Here is a 12,250-nt window from a genome sequence, read left to right on the forward strand (position 1 = left end):
AAGGAAGAGGGGGCAGAGAGATTGTAGGAGCAGAGGTGATAGCTGACACAGTATGGCAGCTGCGTATATAAGCTTACAGCAGTTGGAACAGCAAGAACAGACTCTGTGTAAGCTTAAGCCAGACAAGCTCCCAGCATGGAGATAGGAGGCCGAGATGAAGTTCCGCCCCTAGGCGAGGAGCTACTGGGTGAGGTGGAGTCTGTTTTCTTTAAGTGAGGGGCCCTGGGTAGGCTGACCATGCCCCGTGGATGCCCACAGAGTATTTGGGCAGCACAAACTGAGCTTGATGGAAGTGTTTTATTTCGCACAACATTGGGAGTGGAGGAAAGATGTGTGAGGAGTTGAGGGTGGGGCTGGGGAAGGGGTGAATATGATTAAAACACATTGTAAAAAAGCTCTCAACGAATTCATAAAGAAATAAAAGTTTAAAAAGAGAAGAGGGTCGCAGGGCTGGAGAGACTGTCCAGTGGATAAGAGCACTTACTGCTCAGTCATGGGGACCCGAGTTCAGATCCCGAGACCGCCCGTACACAGGCAGGTTTGGTCTCAGGTGTGTCTGTCAACCCAGTGCTGGGGGGAGGGGGAGGACTCGGGGAGCTTGTAGGCTGCCTAGCTGAGAAAAAGGAAGATCTAAGTTTGGCAAGAGAACCTGCCTCCCAGGAGTAATAGTAGAGGACGCTCAACACATGGGTGTGTCTACCTGCAAACACACACATACACACACACACTATGCATGCACACACATGTGCATTTGCTCACAGGTATGCATGAGTCACTATTGGGGGGAGCACAAGTATCCTTGAAAAGTTAATTTTGTTTGTTTGTTTTGTTCTTGTTGTTGGTACTCCTTCATCATCCACATATGATAATAGGAGATTTGGCCATGGAGGTGGCCTCTTGAATGCTAATACAGTTGGGCAGGTTCCCAGGACAGCAGAAGGTGAGCCTTTAACTACCAATCAGACCCCCCACAACAGGCAGCAGGATGAGTGGGTGTCTGCAATGACTAGTGCTGTCAACCTCACTAAGTCTAGAACACCCGGGAGATGGGCCTCTGAGCACACCTCTGAGGGGTTATCGCCAGTCCACGAATTGATCTGTTGCGATAGATCCGATGTGGTGGGACCATTCCCTGGGGAGGGGGTTGTACAAAGCAGAGAAAATGGGCTGAGCAGCGGCATCCACACACCTGCTGCTTGCTGTTTCTTGTCCGTGGATGCAATGTGACCAGCTGCTGTGACTTCCCAGCAATGATGGACTGTCATCTCAAACTGCGAGCCAAAGTGGCCATGTCTGCACTGCCTTTATAGGGTGTGTTATCACAGCAGCAGAACAGAACCAAGACAGCGTCTCGGTGGCCCAGCGCTGGCTAGCTGTGACGGTTGGTGACGAGCTGCGGAGTTTTTCCTGCACCCACAATGTTTTCTGCTCTCATAGAAACATAATGGCTTCACTATGGAAAGCAAAGGCTATTAATATTTTTCCTGCCATCGTTCCTTAGCATGGAAGTATCAAAGTCGTACATTTTTTGGACTGTATTGTATTAGAATGTTTGATTTTTTAAATTTGCTATTTGAGTTGCTGACTTGAGTTTCATTAAAACAATTAAATAAACTAGGTTTGGCGGTGTTCTATGTTCCAGGTCAGGCCAGTCAAGATGATATAATGAGACCCCTCAAAAATAACAACAAAAAAAGGTTCCAACAATATCTGGAAGGGCCTAGACATATTTCTGCATCTTGTATCACACATCATCCACGCAGAGGCGTGTTCTTAGCACTGGTGATTATAACATCAAAATATCAATGACTTAAACATAGATCGACTTTGGAAAACGTCGCAGCTGCTGTACGAACACACTGCAGCACCGGGTATTCAGTCAAGGTCAACTCTGTATGTGAAAAATGAGCACACACACCGCGCCATTGCTATGCAGATTTGCTTTAATCTTTAATAAAAGATAAAGGCGTATGTATGCTGAAGAATTGCTTTAAAACAAAATTTTTTCTGAGTCATTATCAATGAATGTTCAATATGTGTAGGTATCTTATTTACCTGTTCACTTGTGTAGCACTTTCTTTTGTGAAAAGGCACTGTGAGGAGAGAGTTGAAGCCTTCTGCTCCACGTGCTGACCAGGCCCGACTCTGCTTTGCTTCTGAGATCAGACGAGATCGGGTGCGTTCCAAGTGATATGGCCGTAGGGAAAGCCCTGCTCCACAAAACGGGAAAAACTCCTGTCTAATGTCCCAAAGTGGATTAGAGTTAGCGCAGTGAAGAGCCCTGTTCTCCCTCCCACCCCAGTCTTCACACTTCACCTACACACAGAGCCTTTGTTTGAAATGGTGCCTGCTGCCCCCTGGGAGCTCTGATGGTCTCTCTCTGACTATCTGCCACAGCCTAGTAGGTTCAGATCATGGGGCCTCCACTCTGTAGTGACCTCCAGGGTTCCTGAATGGACAGACACACTTGCCAACCAGTTGGTCTCATCTTGACCCTGACACACAAGAGTATAGCTGTTATGGAACAAGAGACACAGGGCCAAGCAGAAGCCCCAGACTTCCTCTCCTAAGAAGGAACCATTGCTGCTTTCCTCAGAGATCTCTGAAAGAGGAGCTGTCTTGTCAGCAGGATGTGTTTTTTCAGAAGGCAGCCTGTGGCCTGTGAGGAAAGCGTTGCCTCATTTGAGGCGCTGGCCCTTCCATTTGAAGTCAGACACCATTCCTGTACTGAGGAGCTGGACCCCTTCCTGACTAGGTCGGTAGAAGAGTTCTCAAGGCTCCATTGAGTGTGGATCTCAGTTCACCTCACCACAGCACACAGCACCATCTGTCTGTTCATCTGTCCTTTCACTCCTTGTTTATTCAGCAAACTTCTTGGTGGGCTTTCACTGCAAGCCAGGCCTGTCCTGGACAAAGCTTTAAACATGGACACACACACACACACCCCAACACACCGTCATTAGTATTACAATACAAAAGTATTAGGTGGAAAGAGAATAGAGAGTTTGGGGGAAAGTTAATTCCTCAAGTGACTCTCAGAGTGTTAGAAGCAGTTTTCTGGGGGTGCTTGAAGAGAGGCAGGGAGAAAGCAGGATGTCCAGTAGTGGTCATGGAAAGCAGAGTCAGGAGGCCTGAGGACCACAGGAGCCAGGCACAGGCAGGGGAGAGGGGAGAGGGTGGAGGAGGAAGTGGGAGAGGTCACAAGGGTGTTACCTCAAAGTACTGCCTTGGAGCTAAGATACCCACACTATACCATGGAGGGGAAGGGGCAGGGCTTTGATGAAAGGCCCACCCAGTCCCAAAACAAAAATCTTTATGTCCCATTATTGGAGCAAGATCCCTGACCTATACACAGGGACATATTTAATGAACATATTTAATCCTGTTCAGAGATTACGTGTCATCCATCCAGGCAGGTTTGGCTACCTGTTGGGCCAACAGATAAACTTATATTTCAAAAAGCCTTGGGTTCGGCAGGCTGATCGCTTCTGAAAAGGTGGCTCCAAGTTTAGCTCTGTTTTACAGCTTCACAAAGTTTATGTGTTCGGTAGTTTCTCCAAATGCTATTGTCTGCACAGCATCACTGGGCAGAAAGCTCGTCATCTCACTCAGATCCTCAGCCACTTCTGCCAATGCTTCACCTCACGCCTACAGCTTGAGAGACACGGTGTTCCCAACCACCAGTGTGGATGTCTTACTCTGACAGCCTGTCTTCTTGGCCACACTGTACACTGCCAACGGAGACATGCCAACAGCCAGCATTAGAGAAAAGCACTGTGTGACAGTGGTGACAGATGCTATTATTTTAATATTCAGGTACCTGAAGGCCCATTAAAAAGAAATCCCAAATTGCTCTCTGTCCTAGTTAGCTTTAACGGTCAACTTGACACAGCTTATGGTCATTTGATAGGAAGGCCTCAGTTGAGGAATTGCCTAGATCGGATTGGCCTGTGGGCATGTCCTGGTGGGGAGGGGGGATGTCTTGAATATTAACTAATGTAGGAGAGTCCAGCTCACTGTGGCCAGCACCATCCTTAGGCAAGAAAGTGGTTCTGGGTTATGTAAGAGTGAGCTGATGAGCAAGCCAGCAAGCAGTGTTCCTGCTTCAATTTCCTGCCTAAGTGCCTGTCCTGACTTCCCTCAGTGATGGACTCTAACACAGAAGCCGAAATAAACCTTTTCCTCCGCTAAGTTGTTTTAGGGCAGAGTGTTTCGGAGTGAAATTAGAGGGCATATTCACCTTTCCTCCTCCTACACTTTGCTGGAGAAGCACCGCCATGTGGACAGAACTAGAATGTTCTTCACTGGCTCAATGCTGGGCTCCTGTGTTGAGGAGCCAAAGAGCTGGTCAGGAGAGATGCCCAGAGCCCTGAGTCTCCCCTCAGGCGGGGTCAGGGTAACCTTCAGAACCAACAGTGGCAGAAAAAGAGTCTTCAGATCCAACAGCCGATTATGTCTCACTGGGCTGCCGCCCAGGGTGGGGAGGGACTTATGCATGGTTGCTTAGCTTTCCTGAGAATAATTACAATTATAATTTGTAAACAAAGTGGGTAGCTTCGGCCCACAGTTCTGCAGCCTGGGGAGTTGGGAGCAGGCTGCCAGCATCTTGTCTGCTTCTGGAGAGAGCCCACTGCTTCATGACTGAAGGCAGAAGGGCCAGGAAGCCTGCGTGACAGGGGCACCCCACCAGGGGACTTGCTTTACTTTCTTTTGTGTGTGTGTGTGTGTGTGTGTGTGTGTGTGTGTGTGTGTGTGCGCACCTGTGTGTATGTGTGTGTGCACATGCATGTGTGTGTGTGTGTGTTATTTAAATTTATTTTTTTAATTTATTCACTTTACATACCAATCGTATCTCCCTCCCTCATCTTCTTCCGATCCCACCCTCCCCCCCATATCCCCTTTCCCTAGCCCTCAGAAGGGGGAGACCTTCTTCCCTACCAACTGGCTTCTGCCTATCACGTCTCATCAGGGTTGCCTGCATCCTCTTCCTCTGTGTCCTGGCAAGGCTGACCCACTAGGGTGAAGCGCAGACAACAGAGTCCATAGCAGAGGCGGCCCCTGCTTCTTTTACTAGAGAATCCACATGGAGACTGAGCTGCCAATTGGCTACATCTGAACAGAGGGCCTAGATCCTCTCCATGCATGCGTGAATGCATATTTGGTTGGTGCATCAGTCTCTGCAGGTCCCCTTGGGCCCAGATTTATTGAGATGGAGTCTCATGTAGCCCAGGCTGTCCTAAAACTTACTATGTAGCCAAGGATGACCTTAAAGTCCTTATCCTCCCCCTTCTACCTTCCAAGTGTTGAGATTATAGACCTGAACCAATGTGTCCTGTTTCTGCAGTGCTAGGGGTGGAACTTGGGGCCAGGTGCATGCTGGGAAAGCACTGTACCAACTGAGCCACACATCCCCAGCCAGAGGCACATTTATAACAAGCAGCTATGACAGGAACTAACCGAGTCCTGTGCAGTGAAAACTCACCAGAGAAAGGTACTAATTGGCTCCCCCTCCCATTTTCTCCCCCATCACCTTCCACCCCCACAGCAATGGCAGCAGAGTTTTAAAGAGACTGAGCCAGACTCAAACTATAGAAGCCATACAGGCCTTCGGGCAGAGCAGGGGTGAAGGCCTGGGTTTCTGGTTCTCCCAGCCCAGTGCTCTTTGATCTATCCCTGAATGCCTTTAGTTTAAGTGACTCTCACTCTCGCTGCTTTAAAAGTAGCCTTCAAATGGCCCCGGACCCTGCTGTTCCCTGTACAGCTCCATCACAAGGGCTTTGCCAACCCATCTGGGGTGCCATCATCTCTCCCCCACTCTTCCTGACTGTCTGGGTGAAGTTGTAAAACTCTGCTGTCTCTGGAGTGAGGGCCTTGTGCAAGCTAGGCTCATGGCCTGCCTGGGAAGGAGCAAGCTGGATCTAGTGGGCATTTAGCCTCAAGGACCAGCATAATTCACAGTACAGCATGCTTTGTAACATTTATGACACGGATGGAGGGCTGAGAGAGGATGGGGACAACTGGTCCTACCACCTCAGTGGCTCCTTGAGAGCCGAGCCTTGTCAGGGCAGCCTGGAAAGATGAACTTCTTCCAGATCAAAGGTCATGGAATGCCCAGCTGGGAAGTTTGGTTTTATGCTACTGGTGGGGGGAACCAGGCCCATTTATGAACACAGAAGGAGCAGAAGCCAACTATAAATTCTTTCTCAAAGACAGAAAAGTTGTCTTCAGTCAAGGGGTGTTTCCCAACCGCAGAAAGCACTTAGTGTCACTCAGTGATAAAACCACACTAGGCCTCCCAGGCAGATGAGTTTTTTGTTCCTGAAATTAGTAATTAATTTCTAGAGAAGGAATGGGGGGGGTTGTCATATGACAAGCTCCGGACTCTCAGGAAGCAAGTGCAGCCATTGGAGCACACTGTTCTGTTTCTTTCTGTGGCTTCACTCACACTGTGAACCACGATAAACATGGGGTCGCTCCCATTTGATAGAAGGCCATGAAAGCAAGCGCTGCCTGCCATGTTGGGCAGTCGGTAGGGAAGGGCTGGAGAGGTGGCTCAGTGGCTAAGAACACGCTCCTCTCTTGCACAGGACCTAGGTTTGCTTCCCAGCACCCACTTCTAGTGTCTCACAATTATTTGTAACTCCAGTTTCAGGGGGTCTGAATTCTCTTATGGCCTCCTTTCACACCTCCACATGCACACATGCACACACACACGTACACACGATAAAATAGCTATTTTTTTTATAACGTTCTTTTTTCCCCATTTTCTTTCATCTGTACGGACGTTTTGCTGGCAAGTGTGTCTGTATGCCATGTTTATGTCCTGTTCCCCTGGACAGAATATCAGATCCCCTGGAACTGGAGTTAAAATGGTTGTGAGCTTTCGTGCGGGTGCTGGGAATAGAACCCAGGTTCCTGCAAAGGGCAGCCAGGGCTCTTAGTCCATGACTTATCTCTCTACCCCTGACAAAATAAATCTTTAAACAAGGAACAGTAGTGAGTAGAAATGGACCCCTTTTATTTTCTTTATTTGCTCTTTTATTTTTTCATGATGGCTGCGCTGGGCTTTTCAAACACACATGAAAATAGCAATGCATGCTTCCTAAGGAAAGGCAGCAACCAGGAGCTGGCCATGCTGGGCCAGGAAAGAAACTCAGAACAAGTAGAGAGATGGCAAGGAGAGAACAGACGTCTGTGCACAGAGAAGAGAAGGGGCCAACAAGAAAGCAGACCAGAAGTAGGATGTGGGGGGTGCGGGGGAGGGGCAGACACAAGGCGTGTAATCTCTCTCTCTCGACTCTTAGGGGTTGTTCCCTGTCCCTTCCAGCAGGGCCAGTAATTACGAGGTCCCGAGGGGAGCCATACCTGAGGGATGGGACAGGAAAGAAAGAGGCAAGACCAAGTAGCGTTCCTATCAAGGTCCGTTTACTGAATCAAAAGCAAAAGCTTATATGGGGTGGAGGCAGGAACTAAGCAGTGGGGGGGGGGGAGCGAGAATGTCTCTAGATAATACCATCAGGGGAACATCCTATGTTTTTTCTCGGAGCAGTTTCTATCTTATCTTAGCTAACTATCTCTCAGAAAGTCCCGAGCTAACCTGCTAAATAACATCTCCAGGGGGTGAAGGGAGGAAGTTATGCAGAGGCTGAAAGGTAGAAGTTAGCTTTGGAACCGGGCATCAGTATTTTTCCATAGCCAGTAGACTCTTTTAACCTTGAATGACCCCGGGCTGGCTCCGAACAGTTCCCCAGCGACCAGCTGGGAGCAGGAAGTTTCTGAGATCCAGGAGCCCCAGCAACCACAGCAGCAGGGCTGTGTCACAGGGTCATTCTCCTTGTGTGGCTCTTAGATGGAAGAGGCTGGCAGCTCGAGAGGGCAGCTGAGACACCCGAACACAGATGCCCAGCTCTGGGCCACGTTGCTGGACTGGTCATGGGGCCAGAGTCTGCAGCCACACTGGCTATTGGTTAACAAAGTGAGGTACTGCAACCCACCATGGCAAGGGGCCCAGGGCACGGAGCCCTGACGTTGTAGCCCTGTGACAGTGACTCGCTGAGTAGAGAGGGGAGGGGCCAGAAGGCTCATCCTGAAAGGAAGGGCACCCAGAGAGGTCACCAGATGCTCTGGGGTCTGAGGAAGGTGCTCAGCCTCTCAAGTCCCCTTCAGCTCTCCAAACACTAACTAGCTATCTAACTTACTTACTTACTTTCCTTCTCTTCCTCCTCTTCCTCCTCCTTTTTCCCTCCTCCTCCTCTTCTTCTTCCTGTTTCTTCTCAGTTTTTGAAGACACGGTCTCACTCTGTAGCCCATTCTAGCCTCAAATGCAATATACAAGCTAGGTTGGTCTCAAACTCCAAGTGTGAACACCCTCTTTTTTCTAGGCCATGCCCAAGAGCGGAAAGTACAGCTGCCAGGGGCATGCTGGGAGATGTGCCATGATGGTCTCTTTACACAAGGAGATGCATAGCTGCTTGTGAGCTCCTTACAGATTATACCAATAAAGTGCAGCCTCACACATCATACACAGGATCGTAAACGCTCCCAGCTCCTTACTCCAGCTCCACAGAGCCAGTTGGCTGTCTCAGAACACTGACATTGATTTTTGTCTATCCCTGTCTCCGGGCCAGCCTTGGACTGTAACTGGTCAGTGAACCCAGTTTTGACGTGAGTAGTGGTGGGCGCTTCTGTTTACATAAATAAGCCAGGCAAATGGGGAAGAAGCAAGACCATGTCATCAAGAAGGTCCTGCTCTACCCCAGAAGAAACTGCTTCTTGTTGAGACAGATACGAGTTTTTGAATCTTGGAAGAAAAAGATTCAGAAGAAAACAAAAGGAATCATTTGTGGGTGACTCACAAAATTTTGCTCTAAGCATAGCAGATTTGAGGCTGGAGAGATCGCTCAGCTGTTAAGGGTGCTGACTTATTTTGCAGAGGACCCAGGTTCAGGTCCCAGAACCAGCATGGAGGCTCATAATCTTTGGTAATTGTAGTTCCAGGGGACCTGATGGCCTCTTCAGGCCTAGGCATACATGCGGACAAAGCACCCATAGACATAAAATAAAAATAAATAATCTTTAAAAGAAATATAACAGATTAAAATCTGTAATATAGACATTGTTTTGTCATTTTTAGACTTTGCATTGAAGAGTCAGCCCAGCCCTGATTAGCAGTAATCGCTGGTTCCCCTGGGGTCCTGCTATGGCTGGAGAGCAGTATCCACACTGCAGATGGGAGCATATTCTCCAGGACTGAGCCAGTCTTAATTACTTTGCCCTTACTGCACCTTCTTTATTTTTATTTTTTATTTAACTTTCTGCAGTAGTGTTTAACAATGCCATGCAGTGTTCCTCATAGTGACAGCTGACCCTGCCAAACAGACCCAAGCCAGTCTTGGCAATACCTGTGTCTACCTCAGCCTTCCAAGGCTAGATGTTGTGGGTTCGTGGGACTCCCCATAAAGCAGGTTCCCTGGCACTGGGTGTGCATACACATACCACGTTTTCTTTATCCGTTTATTCACAAGTGGGCACCTCAGCTGATTCCCTATCTTAGCTACAGCAAATACTTCTACAGAGAACACGGGAGCAAACCGCTTTCCTTTCCGTTTGATGCACACACCCAGGAATTCTGTAGCTGAGTGTGGTACTTCCACATTTAGTTATCAACTTGTTTATTTTTAGATGGTGTCTCACTATGTACCCTTGGCTGACTGAGAACTCACTATGTAGATCAGGCTAGCCTTTAACTCACAGAGATCCACCTCCTGCCTCTGTCTCCTGAGTGCCAGGCTTAAAGGAGTATGCCACCATGTCCAGCACTATGCCTAGATTTCTGAGGACATCTACACTGTTTTTCTTGGTTGGCTATATTTTTATTCCTACCAACTGTCTAAGCATTACCCTCTCTCTGCACCCCCACCCTGTCTTTTGGGTGTTCAGGGAGGTGCCACACTGATTACCACGCCTGTGTTAATACACACTAATTAACACACACTGATTAGCACGCCCACTTTAACGTCTTCTTTTGAGAAATGGAAGCTCAGGAGGCTGGAGCGATGGCTCAGGAGTTAAAAGCACTCGCTGTTCTTTCAGAGATCGGGTTCAGGTCCCAGCACTCACATGGTGACTTGCAACCATCTTTAGCTCCAGTTTCAGGGGACTCGGCCCCTTCTTCTGCCCTCTGCTGACACACATACACTTACATACATGCAGGCAAAACACTTATCTACATAGAACAAGATAAATAAATCATGTCTTAAAAAGGAATGGAAAACCAGATCACTTGCCAATTTTGAATTTTAAGTATTTTTTAAATACTCTTTTCCCTCCACCAGCAGCTTATTTACCAGTTTTTAGATGCCACTCATCTTGTGTTCCTCTTTTTATGTTGACTTTATTTTCATTCTCTTCCTGGCCATCGCTGAAGTGATTGAACTTTTTCTCTCTTGTTCCTTTTTACTGCAGTGGCTTATATTCTGCTGCTAAATTATTACTATGCTGACCCAGAAGTCTGCTTTACTCTAAGTCACAAATGGGAGAGATAAGAGTCTGCACTCCCATGTGAATGGCAGAGCACAGCCACTCAGCTTTTATTTCTCTCTGTCCTCCGTGTGGAAGTCATTTGGTGCTTGAGTTGACGCCGGTTCAGACATCCTATTCTGTAAAGTTCAGACAACCAACTTCAAGTTATCACTTGGCTATTGACCATGTTTGCCGGTTCCTCTATTCTTGTTGCTTTCCACCCCAGAATTTTCTCTAATATTTCTTCAGACAGCTTATAGTGAAAAATAATGTTCAGTTCTTGTGTTTATACAGATGCATTGACTACTTCATTAAATGGAATATTACATGAGAAAGCTTTTGGTATTTATATATTTAAAATAAATATTTACATATGCAAATCACCGGGGCTGAGAGATGGCCGTGTGTTTTGCTGATCCCTTTTCTTCCTCTGATTTCCCTTGGAGAGCACGCCCTCTAGCGTTCACTCCAGAGAGAACCCATGCTCTCTCCACTGTAAGGGAGTAAATAGTGTTCACTGAGTCCCTGGCTCTCTGGGGCAGTTTTCCTGTAAGGGTCCTGCATTTGAGTGCGTACTCATGTGTGCTTGAGAGTTACATGGAGCATGTGCTGCCTGTGCCGTGATCCTAGCTGTAACTGATGCTGTGTGATTTAAGCCTGGCTTTCAGTGGGGAGGGAGTTCAGTGGCTGGCCTGTGAATCTCCAGGCCCCCTCCAAGTGCTAAGCCTGATTTGGCCACTGTCCTTCTCTCTGAGACCCGCGCAGTCTACTCCTGGGAGATACAAATGTGTTGTCAGGGCTGGGAATAGGATAACTGGGCTAAGCTGTCCTGTTTGCTGCTCTTTGTCAGCACTCTGTTTCCAGACACACTTGCATTTGTATGTGTGTGTGTGTCTGTGCGTGTGCACGTGCGTGCATGTGCGTGCATGTGCACCTGTCATCATGAGCACCTACAGAGGTCACAGGACGACTTGCAGGAGTCCACTCTCTTCTTCCACAGCGTGGATCCTGGCCACTGAACTCAGGTTATCAGGCGCGGTGGCCAGCCCCTCTGCTAGCTGAGTCACCTCGCCGTCCCTGCTCTTGCCTCTTGTGCGGGTGTGAAGCTTGCTCCATTCAGTCCACAGTCTATGGTGCTGGGGCTGTGGCTCTTTTCTCTTTGACCTTGTCTCAGCTCTCTGATAGTTCCCTTTTTGCTTTCAAGTATGGCTTCTTCCCTCCCTGTTTCCCCGCCTCCCTCCCCTCTTTCCTACCATGTAGGCTTTTGTATGGGATGGAGAGACTGACTAATGTGCTGCTCTTACTATCTTCTTGAAAGCCAAAGTATAACTACACGGCTGTCTTACTTCTCACCACTTGAGGCCTGTAATATGTTCTGGATATTTTAGATTTGTCGTAAGACATAAGTACAGGCAGCTAGGATCTTAAAGATTTCCAGAGGATGTGTCGACCCTGAGGGTTGCTCTCTGCCTGAGACGTCTGAGGCAACAGGAACCACTGGCTGTGGGATGAGGCTGAAGAGATGGCCGGCTGGGTGTACTGGAGTTAAGAATGGCAAGAGCAGAGATCAGAGCAGTGTTAGAAGGGCCGTGGTGGTGCTGGGCACTCAGGGCAGCAGGGGCAAGGTGTGATGGGGCCAGAAGGGACGGTGCCTTGTCTGAGAAAGCTGCCTCATGTTTCCGACTTGAGGTTGCCCCCAGCCTTGTCCTGCACGCCGCCGAAGGCATCT

Source organism: Acomys russatus, chromosome 2 (assembly GCF_903995435.1).
Source record: "Acomys russatus chromosome 2, mAcoRus1.1, whole genome shotgun sequence".
NCBI lineage: Eukaryota > Metazoa > Chordata > Mammalia > Rodentia > Muridae > Acomys > Acomys russatus.